Genomic DNA, 20,227 nt, shown 5'->3' with positions numbered 1-20,227 from the left:
CACTTGGCATATCTTATGGTCGTGTCCTGCTGCTATGGACGTTTGGATGTTGGGTACTAAAAATATGCAAAAAAATTTCATCACTTATCTTGATTTTGCCCATATTTTTAAATAGGTGTTAGAACGACTAAAAGGGAAGGACTTGGCTTACTTTGCATATATTGCTCGATCTTTATGGCTTAGAAGAAATTCCTTGATTCATGAAAGTAGCTACTCTCAACCCTCAATTTGATTTTAGCATGTTGTCAATGAGTGCAATGCTTATCAACAAGCTATGGAAACCATTTCTCAACCAATAGTTTTAGTTTCGAATGCAGTTGTGAAATGGGAATTACTACCAAATGGTTGTAGAAAGATTAATTGGGATGTTGCTATCCAGAGGCAATCAAACAAGATTGGTATTGGGAGTGTGCTTCGAGACTAGGAAGGGATTGTTTTAATTAGTCTTATGAAACCTTTGGACTATTGTTTTGATGCAGTAGTGGCCAAAGCAAGAGGTTTATTTGAAGCTATCAAGTTGTGTAAAGAGTCGGGATTAAATGGATGCTTTTTAGAGGGTGATTCTTCTCAAGTGATGAATGCTATACTTCAATATAATGGGGAAGAGGGATGCTGTAATTCTCTTATTGCAGATATTAAACAGTTGTTGCAGGGAATTGGTTGGAAGCTTAGGCATGTTAAAAGGGAAGCAAATCAAGTAGCACATGTGTTAGCAAGAGAGGCTATGCTGTTTAATGATGAGAAGATTGATGTTGATATTGTTATCCCTTGTATTCATGCTCTTGTAATGGCTTAATGCCGACATGTTATATAATATATTTGCGAGTATTCTTATTTCAATAAAAAAAAAAATCACTATTTCGGTATTAAATACAATAATATAAGCCTAAGATCAAAAAAGAAGTAGAAAAAGAATCTCAAGTCCAATTCCCTCCTTAACATGACATTGCAGATCCTCCCAAGGCTTGACCAATTTTGTGCTCTCTCCGACGCGCAAAGAAACAGCCTCTTGGACTCCATGATACTGCTGCAATCTCATTCCAGATTTCTCCTTCAAGCCTTGCTGAATCGAGTTCAGAAGTGAGCGCTCTCTCTCTCTCTCTCTCTCTCTCTCTCTCTCTCTCTCTCTCTCTCTCTCTCTCTCTCTCTCTCTCTCATTTGCTATTTCTACCATGTTAATTCTCTATAGGAGTGGGAACGGGCCCCTCGTATACCTGTAATTCCGAATATTTTCACCTTTTGCATTGTTCTGTCATTGAAAACACTATTGTGGATCTTGTTTGCAATCCGCAAATAAGGATTATACCTCACTCCAGTTTTTGTTCACTAGGACTCAATTTCACAAACTTTTCCTGGCATCCATACATTGATTTTTGAGCTTAGTTTTGCATCGCATGAAGTTTATATAATTCTCAACTTATTTCCTCTTATTTGTATTCAAATCGGTTTTGTGCGTTTTCATGTGGTTCTTTGTGCTCAATGTATGCGTATCTCTGCATTTTCGGTCGAGTGGCTTATTTATAAATTTTTGAATGGACGTTCAATTAAGGGAAAAAAAATATATCGTTTGGTTAAAATTATTGCAGTCGAACTAGCAAGACATTGTTGCCAGTAATCACTTCCATACCACCCAATTTAATTACTATTAAGTAATCTTCTCAATTTTTGTGATGATACTGATGCTTATTCCAGTACTCAATTCATATTTTAGCTTTTTATCACTTGGCCACCTACAAAAATACATATTGGAAACCTGAAGTCAATTTTATTTGCATTTTTATTTTCCATTCCCTTGCACAGCATGCTGATCTGTTTTCAATCGCCTTGCACAGCATGCTGATATGTCATTTCTTTTCTGCAGTTTTGAGAAAGGAGTTGAATTTGATAACCATTGGGTTGAGTTTGATGATGTTCGTTACCATATTCAGGTATTTTATTTTAACAATTTAACATTCCTGTGTAAGGAAATAAAATAATTTCGATTAAACTCGTAACCATGGATCTTGAAGTAATCAACTGCATTAGTTATCAAACAAGTAGTTTTGTCATGTGGAGCATGGGTTTTGGATTAAATTATCCGGTTGCCAAAAATATATTGTAGGTTTCATTGAAGAATCCACACATTTTGCTGCTGTCAGTGTCATTACCCACTCCTCCTCCAGAGGCCATCTTCTTTGGTGGACTTCCTTCCGGAGCTATTGAAGCTATAAAAGCTGCATAGGGTGTGATTGTTCAAATTCTTGATCCTCCAAGGGATGGATTTAACCTCACACTGAAACTGAACTTATCCAAACGTCCTCCAGATGAAGGTTCAACGAGTTCCTTTTCTAAGGTCATTATTAGCTTGTAGTTGATGTGCTGAAGGATTTGTGGATCACTTGTGAAAGATATCCATTTATTCTACTTCTTCAAAATGTTTTTATACTAATTTTATGCCCTTCACACATGACATGGGTGAATGTTAGTGTCAAGGATCCATTCCAACGGCTTGCTAGTGAAATGATTAGAAGTTATAACTGAAAGTGTATAACATGTAGGAAGAGGTTTAAAATGTTTGGAGCTGTGTAGATTCATATTTAATTGCATGGATTTGCCAATCATACACATATGATTATATTCAAGTAGTCCCATTTATTATCGAACAATGGAGAATTTGTATTATTTAATTTCTTGGCCGAACTGATGCTGGATTGTGTTTCCTTTAGGTCTTGCTTGATGCTTTCATTGTGTTGGTTATAGTGTTGCCTATGCTACATATCTTCAAACATGCTATCTCCCCTACCAACAGGCAGCAAAAGCATTGGTAGAAATCAATGGGCAAGGGTTTTCCCTTAGCCTTTCTTAACCTATTGAAATGTCCGCCTACAAGTATAGGCGTGGATGTGTATCTAAAGGTTAGATTTGGTTTAGGGGATTATCTGTGAATAGTAATTCCTTTATTGGTTGGAAATAAAATTTGATTGCAATGGTTGCTCCTTAAAAAGCTTGGCTAGTTCTTGGGTGGTAGGGTTTGCCTATGAAGTATCTGGCCTCCCATTTGGTGCTTCCTTCAAGGCTTAGTCCATATGGAATGAAGTGATCGAGAAGTTTGAATGTAGGTTGGAAAGTTGGAAGAGGTTGTAATTGTCAAAAGATAGTTGGATCACCTGAATCAAGAGTACACTCAAATTTGCATACTTATTTCCTCTCGTTGGTCCCTATACGAGTGCGGTGAATCGCATAAAGCTCCAATGTGACTTCCTTTGGAGCAGCCTAGGTGAAGATTTAAATTTCACCACCTAGTCAATTGGGACAAGGTAGGCTCCCCAATCTCATGTGGTGGTTTGGGGATCCAAAATCTAAAAGTTTTCAACTGGGCTTTTCTTGGGAAATGGTTATGGTGTTACCTTCAAGAGGGGGAGACATTGTGAAAGGTGGTGATAAATTCCAAATATGGTGGTACTTGGGGGGGTGCTCTTTGGAGGCACAAGGTGTTTATGGTGTGGGCTTACGGAAAAACCTTAGAAGGGGTTAGGGGTATTTTCTCAACACACTAGATTTGTGGTTGGGGATGGTTCTAGGATCCGTTTCTAGCATAATATTTGGTGTGGCGAGAGGGCACTCAAGAACACTTTCCCTACTGTATATAGGATTGTGCGTTGAGAAGAGACATTGGTGATACACTTATTGGAGATTTCGGGTGGTTTTGCTTAGTGGAACATTCAATTCCTCAGGGAGCCATCAGACTAAGGGAATTTTCCCGAGATGCACTTATGGAAAATTCCCTACCTATGGTTTGTGCACCCTCAAGATTAATTGGGACTTTTTTCCAAACAACCCATGCCAATTAAAAAAAAAAAAACACTTATGGTGGCCCATGATGGGGAAAGTTGGGGTTCTTACAGATTTCTTCAGCTTATTGTACTCTACTAGAATAAGGAACCAAGAAATAGATAAGATGTCAAGGAGTCCCTCTACCATTCGGAAAAAAAAAAAAAAAAAAAAAAAAAAAAAAAAAAAAAGGAGGGGCGGGGGGGTTTCAAGGATTCCCTCTAGGAAAGGTACATTCTATAGAGTCATCACTAATTAGGATAATAACCACTTCCCTTGGAGGAACGCTTGGAAGAGTAAGGAACCATAAGTCTTCATGGTATCCCTCAAATTGCAACAATATGGACCATAGTTCCCATATGCCTTTTGTGATGCATTTGGAGGAAAAGAAACAAACGGATGCTTGCTGGAGGAACTCAGAAGATTCTTTTTCAACACGTTTTTTTGGGGCAATAGCTTTGGATTTTAATGGGATTAATGTTCATGATTTCCTTGTATCTATTTCTTCTTCCTAGTTTGGCGTTCTCTCTTGTATACATCCAGTGTATTTGGTTGCGCTTGCTGATATCAATAAAATTTTACTTAAAATGGTTGCTCCTTATGAGGGCACTCATGCTTCAAATGAATACTTTGTGAACTATTATGCCCTCATCTGAATTTAACATGCAACATACTTGAAGACTAGTGGAATATATTTAGTTGGGTATATATAACCTGTGAATTTGTTTTGGCTATCTTGCATTTGCAATTGATTGTAGTTGTCCTCATGGGTTCAAGCCAGTTTCTTACGTTCAAAATTATGTTTAAGCCTTTTTAAAATGGTCTTACCATTTTCAAGGATCTCTAAGCTTTATTTAGGCCCTCAAAGCCCCATTTGGATTCAGAGTTGATCTCAACTCATCTCATCTTATCTCATCTAATCGTTATAACTTTTCCAAATTCCCACCAAAATATAGCAAACAATTCAACCTTTTCAAATCGCAAAACAATAATAATATTAAAAAATAATATTTTATTCATTTTTCAACTTTTATCTTAACTCATCTCATCTCAACTCATTATCCAAACGGAACTTAAATGTGTTAAAGAATGTAAGACTTAAGACTTATAATGAGCAAATATTTGGTAATGTATAGCATCAGAAGTCTTTCTGGAGGAATTATCAGGTTTGGAGGGTGTGGAAGAGGAGAGAGTACTATCTGAAGAAGATAAGATATGGGAAAGCAAGTGATTACTGACATTAATGGAGTAGATTTCTTGGGGGTACAAATCAAGGGCTCTATTGTTAGTTAGAGAGGAAGCATGCGTAACAAGTTTTTCTATTGAGTGGCTAACTTGCATAGGAGGAAAAATGTTATTGAGATGCTTTTCATTGATTACTCAGTCTCCTCTAATCAAATTCAGATAAGAAATCATGTTATTTAGTCTGATAAAAATCCACTTTCTAATCGGTTTGCTTGGAGGCCTAAGACTGATGGACTAGCACTCGAGTTTGTAGAAGGAAGAGATGGCCATGTGGCTTGAGGTCTTTTGAAGAGATTGAGATTCTCAAAAGTGTAAAAAAGTATTATAGTTGACAAAGCAACAAACATTCATTAGATCTTGGCACGACAGTGGAAACGAGGCTCTCAAGTTGTAACACCCCCTTCCCTTAGGCTAGGGATGTCACACACCTGTAAATGAAGCCAGACAAGAGATTACACAATTAATAAGACAACTATTTAATTCAGAAAAGATTTATTAAAAAAACCATGTCTTGAATAAAAACATAATCAAAATTTTCAAATAAACTAAATTGAGAAAATTGATGTCATAATGTAAAACCAAACTAAGACTCTTGGGACCAAATTTCATCAAACTGCTCCATCTAAACTTGACCTGCTTGCTCATCCTCATTGTCTTCCTCATTTGGGTGGTTAAAACATAAAACAAAACTAAAGTGAGTCAAAGACTCAGTAAGAAACCCACCATAACATAAATATAGTAAACATAATGTTTTTCATAAAATTTTGCATGCTTGAGAGAATGAAAATCTTGACTATTAAAAAATTATGCTTATGACATGCATGACTTAGAGATATCATCTTCTTTATCTTATCTTAACTTATCTTGATTGGCCAACATACCTTAACCCCGTGTGCAAGGTTGTGCACCAGTTCCACATCCTATGGCTATAAGGGGAACCGCTGATTGTAGCATAACCTATTGTAGTGGACCACATTTAGGTTTGTGATTTGCACATCCACCCATACTGCATTGGTACCATGCATGTCTAAGCTCATCTTATTAATCTTAATTTTTATCTTATACTTTATTAATTTATCAAAAAAAAAATTTATCTTATACTTTATTATATGAAAGCTTATGTGTCTTATGCAACGTGAGATGCATGATATACATAATAACATAACTAACTATAAAATGTGGAAATAATCATGATCATGTGTTATGATGAATAGCATGCCTACATATCTCATGTCATGCATGGTACATAAAAATTGACTTTCAAATAATTGACTTTAATAATTAATTTAACTACACTAGCTAATATGTGCTAATCCTAATTATACGATCAAACTACTTACCTCGTAGCACTAATTCTTGAATTTCACGTTGTAGTTCGTATCTGAGAGAGAAAGGAAGGATGCGACGGATTGGAAGTTGAATTGAAGACGCCGGCGAGAAGGTAATCTCTGACCCTTTTGAGACATGGTGGTGGAAACGAAACAGTGCCATTAAATAGAGGAACACAATAGAGGTTGGAGAGAGAGAGAGAGAGAGAGAGATGTCTTACCGAAGCGGTGTGAGGGTGACGGGAGGTGTTCAGTCGGCTGTTTTTGGGCTGTCCTGTGATTTTCGACTCCCCCTGTCATGGTTGGCAGTGGAGCACGACAAATCACAAACACAAAAATAGTCGGTCACATACTATAGAGAGAGAAAATAGCGGAGGAGAGAGATAGGGTTGACGCTCGTAATGGAGGGAGAAGAGTACTTATTGATGGACACTTCTGTGGTGTCCTTTGGTGGTTTTCAATATGATAGGCTCGAATAATGTGGCTGAATGGACGGTGGGTGTCTCATTTTTTCTTGGCTTGCTTGGGCGGTATTAGGGTGGTTCGTGGTGGTCTAGGTGTGAGGGAAATGGATGTGGCTGCTGGGATGGTGAACGACGGTGCTGTGGCTAACAAGAACGTGAGGGAGGGTCTGGCAGTTTGGCTATCATGGCTAGTTGTGAGGTGTTAGGGACACCGGTCTTGTCCCTAATCATTTTTTTGATAGGTAAAAGAAGTTCTATTGATCCTCGTAAATAGGCAAAGCCCGAGTACACAGGGTCTTGTCCCTAAACATTAAGTCCACGAGCTCGCCTTGGTGATGTTGGTGACCAAGTGATCTTGCCAACTTGCTTGACCTTCAACAATGGGTAGGTGTTTGGGATGTGGAATGATGGAGATGGTGAAGGAATTGGGTAGGCTAAGTGTCTAGGGTTCACAATTCTCTATGGACGGCTAGGGCTTGTTCCTTGAGTGTAGTGTCAAGTTGATTGGGCTAGGGTTGATGAAAGTAAGTGAGGCTAGGGTGTTCGGCTATGAGGCAACTAGGGTTGCTGAAATTGCCCAAGGGAACTTAGGTGGCGCCAAGGTGGATGGAGGCTGGGGTTTTGGAAGGATTCCTAAGTGGTAGGAATCTTTGAGGATTTGGTGTGGCTAGTTTGGTAAGTCAATGTTGACTTGAGAGATTTAAGGAATTGAAGAGAATTGTCAATTTTTTAAATTAAGGGATGAGGGATTTAAGGAATTGAAGAGGATTATCAATTCCTTAAATTAAGGGATTGGAATTGGAGGAAGTCAAGGCTCCTATAAGGAAAGAGTTTCCTTATGGAGCATTGGGGGTGGACTAGGGCAAACACTATAGTGGGCGGCACTAAGTGCTTGGATGGATCAAATGAGGCAAATGGGGATATGGCAATGAATAACCAAAGAACACAATGAATTTTCAAGAACAACTCAAGAGCAATTAAAGAACAATGCACATAAAATAATAAGATCAATGGAAAGTAAATGGAAGACAAGAGAGTGAATGAATAATACTCATACGATTGATAGATTGAACCACATTTATTCACGAATTGTAAAGTGTGATTCTCTCATTAGGGATTCACGAATTGCATCCTAAAGAGCCCAAGTGCTAAGCACCGAAATGGATGATCTCAAGAACAAAGCCGTCCAAAGCAAATTGTCAAAAGATATAAAAGAAAGAATTAAGGGTCCTATTTATAAGAGTTACAACTTGGAAACCCCTAAAAGACCCATTCGAAATAAATAAATAAAAATAAAATAAATAAAAAGGAAATAACATAGTGGCATGGGCCAAGTTGGCCTTGGCATGCATGAGCCCATGGTGGGCTAGGATGGTGCATGTTGGTCTTCGGTCTAGTCCATGGCTAGGTGGCACAACATGGCTTGCTGATTCAACATGGCATGGCATGGTGCCATGCAAAGGCCTACTGGTGGGCATGTTATGGTGCCATGCAAGGCCTGCTGGTGGTGAGTCATGTATGCATGCTGCATGGCCTAAGCTGGTGGCCTGGGCGTTGAAGCTGCAAGGCATGGGTTGGAACCATGCGCTAGTAAGGCATGCGTGTAGGCTGGCCATGGTGCCGTCGTTGCTTCCCAAGGGCAGTGTCGAGGTTTTCCTGAGGCCACTTTTCTAGGGGTTTTAACATGAGGATAGAATGCTAAGTTTTTTTTTTTTTTTGGTGAAATTGTAGAGGGAAAGGAGAAGATTTAAAGATGGGGAAAGGTGCTCAACGTCTTCAAATTGGAGTCCATTATTGACTGCCATAACATTAACCTGCCGGAGGGTCACCCAAGAGGCAGTGGCGGAACCAGGAATTTATTTTAGGGGGGGCCAAATAAAATTATAATAATATACATAAAATATTTTTTATTTTACTTTTATACAATTTTTTTTTACGATATATAATAATCTGATAGGAAGATTTACAATAAAAATAAAATACGTTTAATACAACTTATATATTAAAAAAATATTTGATATGTCAAGAACAATATATCCTTGAAATAATATAAAGACATTCATATAAGTATATTAAACAAAAAAAATACAGAACGTCTAAAATTGTAACTTGCATTCTTTTAAACAAATAAAATCATCAAGTATTGAATTTAAATCAAAATTCTTAATAGACAATGGAAAGAGGTTAGAAATACTATTAGTTATAATTAGAATTTTTTTTATTTATAATAAAAATTATGTATTTTATTTTATATGAGATGTGTTTTATTTATTTCATTTTTATATTAGATTAAATTTTATGGAGGGGCCAATACATAATAAATTAATATTATTTTATTAATAAAAAAATTAATACATATATATTTTTTTTTCACATTGTAGGCCCCCCTTGCCCCAACATGGCTCCGCCACTGCCAAGAGGAGAGAGAGAATGACGGAAGTTTAAAAGCATTGTGCAGCAGTTTAATTAACATGACTCGAAGTGACTGATATTGCTAGTGGGCAGTTTACATATTAATCGTGTAATTTTGGTCAGTGATGATTTTAAACAAAAAGTCTTAACTGATGATTTAGCTACATTTATCCTTTTAATAAATAAAATGAATAATAATAATAATAATAATAATAATAATAATCTGAATTAAAAAATGCGCAGCTTGTTAATGAAATATAATAGTAGCAATAATAGAATGTTTCTAATAATATTTTTAAAATATAAATAAATAAATAAACAAAAATTTATCTTATGGCCTAATTTAGGATCCATATGTTACACAAGTAAGCTTTCTCAAAGGTGTATAGTATTGTGCATTTGCAAGGGGCTTTAGTGGCTGATCTATTGGAGTTGTCATGTTTGAAGAAAATTTTAATCTCTTGTTATCTTCTAGATAATGTTTCGGAGGTCCATACCCTTTAAACCCCCTTCTAGGAAAAGGAAGTTGACTGCCTGATTTTTCTATCATGTCTTTGTACCTCAGGATAGCAACTCTTCCTTGGAGGAATATTTGGTGGACTAAGGTGACTCTAAGAGTAGCTCTTTTCGCATGGACCTCTTTAGGGAAGATCTTCATCATAGATAATCTAAGAAAAGGTCATATTATTGTGATAGATTGGGCCCATAAATCACAACAATATGAAAGATGACCCTTATCCGTTTAATGTGGTGTATTTGTAGGGAAATGAATGATAAAAATTCCGAGGATTGCGAGCTGATGATGGAAGAACTTATAACTTTTGTTTTTCTTCAATACTCCATTCGTTTCATGATTTACTTTTACTTTTCATGATTTACTTTTATCCTTTTCTGTATTTAATTTGGTGTTCTTCTTTTATACGTCCTATATACTTTGGTTATGCCTTTTACGTTTTTTAATAAAATCCTCAATCACATGCAAACAAAATAATCCTCCCTTTTGGTGCTAAGTTGTTATAGCAAATTCCCTCACTGAAAATGCCATGAAAAAGGATGAGGATTATCCTGTAGGGCATAAGCCTTTTATAAGCTACAATGGGATATTCCTTCTTTTACATAGTTTTGCCCCCATGCGCTTTCTTTTCTACTTTTTCTCTCCCTGCACAAATAAAATAGATGTATAAAAGAAAGAATAAAAGTAGCTAGTACAATTGAGTTCTCCCACCATTAAGCACTTGCAATGTTACCCTAAAAAATGCTTCAACAATAATTCTCTCTAAGGATATTGCCCTATTTTTTATCGGTAAATAATAATTTTATTCATGGTAGAAAGTAGGTATAGCTCAAGTACACAGGACACATAAACGAGCAATACCTATGCATAATTGACTAGGGATACAAGGAAATCATGAATAGTCATGCCATTGAAGTTAATTACAATCAACCAATGGATTAAAGAAAAACATTTTAAGCTTGTTCGTTGACCGCTTGCGGTCTTCAAAACTTCTTTCATTCCTCTCCCTCCATAGGTACCGCTAAAGGCTAGTTGGGATCATCTTCCAAATTGCTACAATTTGTGAGTTACCATGAAGGCCTCTAAAATTTGCTAGAAACTCAACCAACCCTTCTCGGCATCACCCAAGCTATTCCAACTCTAGAAAAGATCTCATTCCATAGGGTCATGGGCCATGGCAACTTCACAATCAAGTAATGCATGGTCAATAGACTCCCCACTTTTTTTGCACATACAACAGCAATCCATAACCATGATTCAGCTTTTTAAAGGTTGTCTATAGTGAGGATCTTCCCCAAGGAGACCAACTTGTAGCTTTTAAGGGGCCTTAGTCTTCCAAATGCTTTTCCATGGAAAAGGATTGGAGTCTTCCATGGTGAGAGACTTGTAGAAAGACTAGATGGTGTATCTCCCCTTCTTAGAGGGACGCCAAAAGGTCTTTTCTCCATAACTCTTTGTTTTTGTAATGGAAGCTTTTAGCAAAATGATTTCAGGTGTCATGGAGTGGATTTCTCTCAGGATTCTTAGTGGCTTGATATCTCCCATTTTCTGTTCACATACGACACTCTCAACTTTTGTGAGGCCAACCAAGATTACATCCTAGCTTTGAGGGCACTCTTACTTTGCTTTGAAGTTGTTTCTGGCTTGAAAGTGAATCTAACCAAGTCGGAATTAGTGCCAGTGGAAAATGTTCCAAATGTGTAGAGCTTGGCTCACATTCTCAGGTGTAAAGTATCATCCTTGCCAATAAAATATCTTGGTCTTCCCCTGGGTGCTTCATTCAAATCTATGCCAATTTGGGGTGAGGTCTTGGTAAAAATGGAGCGAAGATTGGCTAGCTGGAGGAGGATATACTTGTCAAGAGGAGGGAGAGTAACTTTGATCAAAAGTACTCTCTAATCTGCCCACCTATTTCCACTCTCTGTTCCCAATTCCAACTAGGGTGGCCCATCGTATGGAGAGACTGCAGTGGGATTTCTTATGGTGGGGATGGAGGATGAGTTCAAATTTCACTTGGTAAAAGCCATGGTATCATTGGTATGTACCCCAATCTTAGAAGGAGGGCTGGGAATTTGTAATTTGTTAGCCTGTAAACATGCTCTATTGGGCAAGTGGCTGTGGAGATATCAATCAAAATATGGTGGGACATGGGGAGGATGGTGTCAAATGAGGTGAGAGGGTCACATGGGATGGGGCTATGGAAGCAAATAAGAAGAGTATGGGCCACTCTCTCTACATACACTTGCTTTGTGGTGGAGGATGGGTCTAGAATCAAATTTTGGCATGAAATATGGTGTGGTTATAGACCCCTCAAGGAAGCTTTTTTCCAGGAATTTACAGAATTTCACGAATGCAAGAAGCCTCCATTGCAGATCTTCTGGATGTATCTAGTGGCTTCTCTCAATGGAAAATTACCTTTATCAAAGCTGCACAAGATTGGGAAGTTGATGCCTTCACTTTGACTTTTCTATTGTAGTCTCTTGAGCATATGGACCATATATTTTCGTTTTTTCTTAAATATGTTTTATCACTTGTATAAAGAAAAAGAAAAGAAAAGAAAAAAGGAAAATAAATGGAAATCTCACTAGTGGTCCCTCTGTTGGTTATGCTAAAGATCATTTTAGGGGTCTGTCCTCTTCCACCCACCCTTCATCATCTGCATACCTTCCTATATTGGACCATGGATGTAAATGCCACATTCTGTTGCTGGAAGTTAAATATCCTACTTCAGGTGTGTAAATTGGCATTACGTTCAAAGTTGTAGAGTTGGGGCTGTGTTAAAACTTTGTGTGACTGGCTGCTGCACCTAATGTTATGAAGCATAATTGTTTGGTAAGGATTCATCTTTGCCGTCTAGCAGTGTAGGGCTTCTGTGCAGACTGGAGCATTTAATGATGCTATAATGCAAGTCATCGTGCCAACATTTTGGGTTTGCTTTAACCTTTTTTCTAAAAGCATATAATAGTTGTTTGATATAACTTTTGTCAATTCTATCTGTCTAAGATTACCCTAAACCATATAGCATAAAAATTCTCACTTATCTATGATAATTTGTTGATTTCTTCAACTTTTTTTCTTGTTGATGTTGTGCAGGGTACAAACATGCTCTTCTGGTAAAGATTGCATCTATAAGGGAAACAGTACTTGCTGCTCCATTGAGAGTAATTCTAAAGCAACTTGCATCAAGGACTGCTGCTTCTAATATGAATCAGCATGTTGCCATTGTGCATCGTTCGAATGAGTCCTTTTTCCTTATTCCTCAGGTAAAATAGCATCTTAACAGGTTAACGTATCTTTGTTGCATAAATTTTTCTTCTTTAGAACTTTGAACAACTTCATTTAACCTTCTTGATTTATTTGTAGAGAGTGGTAGTATTCAGGAGAAAATTATTCCTCTCTCTCTCTCTCTCTCCATCCTCACCGTTTAGATATTTCTTTGACTTCAACTAAGTTAGCATTGAATGTCTACACCATGCAAGCAGTCTTATTTATCCCACAACTATAATATAAGCTCAATTTGCTTTATGCTATCCATTGTGTGCAAATCTAATTATCTAACCTTACTCAAACTCAGCTAGTCTAAAGTCATTAGGTCTCAAAAAATGATTTTTAAATCATTACTTCTATCTTTGAAGTTTGCTAAAACCTTGTCTTGGCAGCCATAAACTAAGTTGCATAGGATGAATTTAAATAGAAATCCATCCTCCTATTCATATTTAAGGTCTCTTTTGCCTTTGTGGCTGCATTCGCTCTGTCAATTTTCCTAGGTTTTTAGTGCACATAAAAGCCCCTTTAAAAGATCTGTATTACTAAAAAGAGGCCTTTGAGGCCTTAAACCCATTTCTATTATTACAGAAAAACCTGGCTAAGTATCAGAGAAAGTATACTTTGCTTTAATTTAACAAGTGTTCTAAGGTTTTGGGCTTTCAACCATTCGATAGGCAACCCAATTTGGGCATAGTCACTCGGCTTTAAAACTGTCCTTAAAAAGGACTAACATTGGCGTTTGATTTATAGAATCTTACATTTCCCCCAACATCCACGTTACCTGGAATGTGATGTTTACAAATATGAATTCTCGGGTATGTGACTAACCCACGTTTAGATATGATTGTGAATCTAATAGGATTCCAGAAATATGTGATTCCCGTGTTTTGTCTAATCCAACGCATTCTCCAGGAATTCTTTATGCCTCTGAAATATTCTTACATTTCTCTGTTTGAAAGCTGTATATAAACCGTGCTTTTGTTCCATTTTCCAACCCAACAAACTGTGCATATTGTTTGATTTATTTTCATATGTAACTAGATCAAACCTGTTCTATTCCGTTTCTTCATGGACTAACAATTCTTTACTTCTATATACAGATTTTACAGAAAATGGTCACAATATGCTCTGATCACATAATTCGCACGCAATCTTAATCTTCTTGTACAAAAATATCCAATAATTAGATAAAACGAATAGAGGCATCAAAAGTTAAAATAATTTTACATCCAGAGACTTTGGGAGAGTTTTTTTTATTTTTTTGGCAAGGTTTGGAGATTGAGAAAGTCTAGGGAGTAAGTTTTCTAAAAATATTTCAGCCATAGTTATATGCTTCTGTCAAAGCAGTCAATCAGCAACTTAGCTCCTAAACACATTGATAATGCACTTGTCAAGAAAAGATATTGATAATGCAAGATTGTAACCCAGTAAGCAAGCAATGTGCAGACAGCTCAAAAAGCCTTTGTTTTCCACAAATTCCCGATTTGTTTCAAATGACTTACATGCATGAAGCATTTCAAAACATGAATTAAACATAAAAACATTATAAAACCAAGCTATTCTACCATAATCATGCCTATTTGATGGAGAAACCAGCCTATTCCTATTGCTGGCAGATTATTTTGAAAACCAAACAGCACTCCAATTACATCTTCATCTTTATAATATTCCAAACCCTGTGCACTAATGCAATAAATTCATTCTTTAGGAGTGAATCGGTCTCATAAACTAATTGTAAAAATACTCCTTAAGATTCATAAATTAAATTGCTAACCCCATGATCTTTTAGCTGCATCAATCTCAAATTTGTATAGAATATTATTGAATTTCAGCAAAAATTTATTTGCATTAAAGTTCATGACACAATTGTGGTAATCATTGTGTATGTTTCATTGTAGCTGATGTATTAGGGTCTGTACTTGAAATTTCGCTGAGAAGATGTTATAATATTGGTTTCTAACAGGTAGGAAAGGTGACGGTGATGTTTCCTATGAGATTTAAGGACTCCATAGATATTGTTCTTGCCACTTCCTTCCTGCAGGTACAATAAGTTTATAACTTATAGTTGATGTAATGCTATGTCTCAAAAAAATGCCAACATGAATTTTATCTGGGAAATATACTAGCGGAGTCACATTTTGTTGATGGTCCTCGGAAGGCCTTTCAGACGTGGAAGCTTTTAACAATTTGCATATATGTATGTTGATATTGTTGCCGACACTTACAAGCATACCTTCCCTTATACTGCTCATGTGCTACTTCTAGTTTTTCACTTCCAAGGTCTGTTTTTCATTCAGGAGTTTGTGGAAGCAAGGCGTACAGCTGGACTTAATAATGCCCCTTCTTGTATGTGGTCTTCATCTCCTCCTTTAGAACTGAAGGGAGCTCCTGCTGAAACATTATCGGCAAATGCAGGATTTGTAACATTTGGTAATGTAGAAAATGGTCAGAGTTGGTTTTTTCTGTGTCTATATCACCATAACAAATTCCAATGTTCAAACCATGCAGTTATCTACCCGCGTCATGTAGAAGGCAAAAAGCTGGACCGTACAGTTTGTAGTTTATCTACCTTTCACGCTTACGTTAGTTATCATGTTAAAGTGAGATTTCTTTCAACTTATCTTCCTGAGTCTTGCTTCCTTTATCTTGAATTTTTTCATATACTTGTAAATTTTGAAATAAAGAACACGTTAAAATTAATATACATCTACATATGTTAGTCTCAATATTTATATGGTCGGATCTCTCGCTCCAAGATGAGTTCTCCCCACCTCCCTAGTGAGTTAAACCCGTCCTAAGTAAGTTTTTTTCCGTTATACCCAACCGGATCATAGTTCTTTAACCAGATTTTCAAAGAAATCTTTCATCCCTTGACCCCGTCTTAAATACCCCCATCTTTCATCCATCTTCCATCGTTTCATCTTTCATCCATTTTATTCACTACCATTACCTTTCATCCATCTTCCATCGTTTCATCTTTCAGAATATCTCAAAAATGGCCAAAAAGAATCTCTCCAGCAACCAAGAGCATCAAACTCCTAACAACTCTGAAAATGCATCCCAAACTTTCAGAAGTATTTGGCAAGATTTGAACCTAGAACCAGAAAATGATCTTGCACTTCAACTTCTGCCCTAGTATTGATAGGTCGTATTATTTCGTCCAGACCACTCAACAAGCATGCACTGCATGCTACTATCAAGTTAGCATGGAGCTTTGCACCAGCGATTACTATAGAAGATCTTGACGTCAATACTTTCCTATTCACTTTCGCAACAGAGCAAGAAAGGATCAGGGTGCTAGAACAAAGGCCATGGAATATAAAAGGTTTCCACATGTTGATTCGTGACTGGCCACCGGGTTTGAGTTTGAATGAAATAAACCTGAAGAGATCAGTGTTCTGGGTGCAAATACATGGACTTCCCTTAGAGTTCATGACCAGCCAAAATGCTGGGAAAATAGCTACAAAGCTTGGGAAATTCATACAAGTAGAGAAAACAACCAGTCCAAGAATTCTCTTCAGAAGATTTATGAGAGTGCAAGTAGAAATCAATGTGGACAATCCACTGCTTGAAGGTTTTCCACTAATCCGAGCACGCAGGCCAGCAACTTGGGTAAGCTTCAAATACGAAAGATTATCAGACTTTTGCTACTGCTGTGGACGCCTAGGACATATTCAACAAGCATGCCCTATTCTCCAAACTCAAACTACAGTTTCCAACTTTGGACCGTGGATGCGAGCTGAAAACCAAAATGCCAAGAGGAATGTACAAGCTGAAGAATACAACCCTACGGAACAAAGAGACTCAGACATGCTATATGTTGACAACCACTCGGATGTCAATGAAACCAGGCAATTCTTCCCTCCGAGATCAAGCAAAGGAAAAGAGAAAATGTTACAAACAGAAACTGAAAGCATGAAAACATTTAGTAATGCATGGATGATGATCCCAACATACAATCAAAGGCAATGCACTGCAATGGATTTCAGCAATGGGCAAGAAGAAGGTACTGAAGTAGGTACTATAGCAGGAAATAGAAACTACATGAACGTGGGACTTGGAGATATTTTCACGGAGACACGTGTACACCAAGCAGCCGGGGGGACAACTTTGTCAGAATCAATCACTGAAGGAAACACAGAGCTTCTGATACAATCAAAATCTGGATTAAAATTCCCAAATGCCAAGGAAATCACAACTGTCCATATTGCCCAAGAAGATCCGATGGCTCAGCAAGCGCCTCTCTCATTAATCAACAGCCCATCCTCTTTAATCCACATCAACTCAAAAAACAGTGTAGCACCATCGGAGCAGTCAAAGCCCAAGGAAACGAATCTGTTTCATCAGATCTTAGCTCAGTTTGAAAATCTTAAAAGCCCAACAGATTCTAGCCTAACTAGCCATTCTCTGTCGCTACTAGTCAGCCTGTCTGGGAGGTCAGTGTTTGCCATAAAGCCCAAGCCAAACAGCAACAACCCAAATGAAGGCAGCCAGCCTCATAACCGAAGCTTTCCATCTGCTATCGACCTTCAGAACATTTCGGTAAACCAAGCCCTAGACATAAACACCCTTCATTTGGGATCTTCGGTTGAACACTCAGTAAAGACAGGTTTTACTCAGGAGGGATCTGGGGAATCAACTTTCTTGAGCGAGATAAACACTGAGAGAACATTTGGTGAGGAAGAGAAATCATTAGCTGAACTTTTCCACTCAGCAAAGAACAAACGAAATGAAGCAGGCGGGAGAAAATCAAAGCGTACCAGGTTCTCACCCTATTTCAAATCGGACTCCAGCACGGGTAAAGCATCTCAGTCCCTCTCAATCCAACCTTTTTCCATCTCTGATGGGGCTTCAGTGGCAGAGCTGATACTGCCACCAAGCCAGAAATGAAAATTCTAGCTTGGAACTGCAGGGGACTTGCCCGACCCTGTGCAAACAGAAGTTTAAGGGCAATGGTCAGGAACTATAAACCTGATCTCGTCTTCATCTCGGAGACCATTTTGAATTCTGTTAATATTCCTAATATTGTGAATAGATTAGGCTTTTGTAAATATGTATATGCCCCAGCAAATGATAATTGGGGGGGCCTCCTAGCTATGTGGATGTATGGTCTGGAACTGGAACCTGTCTTTGTTCACTGTAATATAATTTCGATGCTTGTGTATTTGAACCCCTCTCACAACCCCTGGCTTATGAATTTAATTTATTGTCCTGCGCAACATAGTAAAAAACAGATTTTTTGGAATAGGCTAAACTCTATCGCAGACAACTTTGAGGGACCTAGACTGGACATTGGGGATTTTAATGATATTCTCAATCAAAATGAGAAAGTAGGAGGGAGACCTTTTGGAAACTCTTCTAGACAGAATGGCCTCATTTCCTACCTTAATAGACATGGTTTAATGGACCTAGGCTTTCATGGACCAAAGTTCACTTGGTCCAACAATCGAAAAGGTGCTCGTCACATTAGAGAAGTTCTTGATAGAGGTGTTGTAAATCACACATGGATGCAGCTCTTTCCTAACACCACTCTCAAGCATCTTCCTATCCATGCTTCTGATCATTCCCCTATTTTTCTTGATACCTTTGGGAGAAGATATCAAAAGAAGGGCTTCAAATTTGAAGAGTTTTGGATAAGGGATCATACTAGTCAAATGGTTATCCAAAATGCTTGGAACACTAGATTTACTGGAAATCCTAGTTACATTTTTCTGAGGAAACTGAAAACTGTCCAAAAGGCTCTTAATCAATGGAACAAACATCACTTTGGTCACATCCAAACTTCAATAAAAGACACCATCAATTCCCTTTCTGAAAACCAATCAATTGACCCAAATCTGCATACTATGGCTGAGGAAGATGATCTTAAAACTAAATTAAATGAGCTTCTGAAAAGAGAGGAAATTCTTTGGAGACAAAAATCAAGACTTCAATGGTTAACCACCACTGACCTTAATACCAAATTTTTTCACCTCACCACCACGATGAGAAGGCGAGCAAATACCATTGAGAGTATAAAACTCGAACCCCAGAACTGGACCTCTGATCTGGACACCATTCAAAGCACCTTTGTTGACCATTTTAAGAACATTTTCAAGTCCAATAATTCTCAAATACAGCCTGATCTTGAGGATTTGTTTCCTGAAAAGCTCACTGATCATGATAATTCCTTACTATGTCAAATTCCAAATGATGAGGAGATCATCAGCACTTTGAAACAAACTCCCTCGAACAAAGCCCCTGGCCTTGATGGCTTTACTGGTTTGTTTTACAAACACTATTGGGAGATCATAAAAGAGGATTTTAATGCAGCCATTCGAAACTTTTTTAGAAGTGGAAAACTCCTAAAAGAAATGAATCATACCCACATAGCCTTAATTCCAAAGACTAATAATCCTAATACTGTTCATCAGTATAGGCCTATTAGCCTTTCAAATGTTTGCTATAAAATTATTGCAAAAATTTTGGCAAACAGGCTAAAAAGAATTCTCCCAAAGATCATTTCTCCTTACCAAACTGCTTTTGTACCAGGGAGAACCATCCAAGAAAATACCATTATAGCCCAAGAAGTCTTCCATTTTCTGAAAAGAAAGAAAGGGAAAAAAGGTGTTATGGCCATCAAAATTGATATGGAAAAAGCTTTTGATTATATGGAATGGGATTTCCTTTTCAATATCATGAGCTGCCTCGGTTTCCATACAACTTGGATTAGTTGGATTAGAGAGTGCATCACTTCTGTTTCTTATTCTGTAATCATTAATGGAAATCCTTATGGTAATTTCAGACCAAATAGAGGATTGAGATAAGGTGATCCTCTCTCTCCTTTCCTCTTCATCCTGGGCACTGAAGTCCTTTCCAGATTAATCATAAAAAAAGAAAACTCAAGTCATTTGAGAGGCATGTCGATTAACAGAAATGGCACTCACCTTTCTCATCTCCTTTTCGCTGATGACCTCATTCTTTTTGGGAGAGCCAATATGCAAACTGCAAATAGCTTTAAAAGCTGTCTGGACAAGTACTCTCTTTAGTCAGGGCAAAAGGTTAACATCAACAAATCCTCCATCAAACTTAGTGATAACACTGCACCCAGACAAAAAATGGAGATTAAAAGTGTTTTTGACTTAAAAAATGCCTCATCCAGCATTAAATATCTTGGCCTTCCTTTAAACTTCAATGCCTCAAAAAAG

The 20,227-nt window shown here is 37.5% G+C and overlaps 1 pseudogene; it reads left to right on the top strand.

Moving 5' to 3' along the window:
• The first annotated feature begins 1,018 nt into the window (after positions 1 to 1,018).
• The window catches only part of LOC122278951, a 34,377-nt pseudogene continuing 15,168 nt past the window's right edge, over positions 1,019 to 20,227 (top strand).

The sequence above is a fragment of the Carya illinoinensis genome, chromosome 10, assembly GCF_018687715.1.
Source record: "Carya illinoinensis cultivar Pawnee chromosome 10, C.illinoinensisPawnee_v1, whole genome shotgun sequence".
Classification (NCBI taxonomy): Eukaryota; Viridiplantae; Streptophyta; class Magnoliopsida; order Fagales; family Juglandaceae; genus Carya; species Carya illinoinensis.
This window is presented reverse-complemented; position numbering and strand designations above follow the sequence as displayed.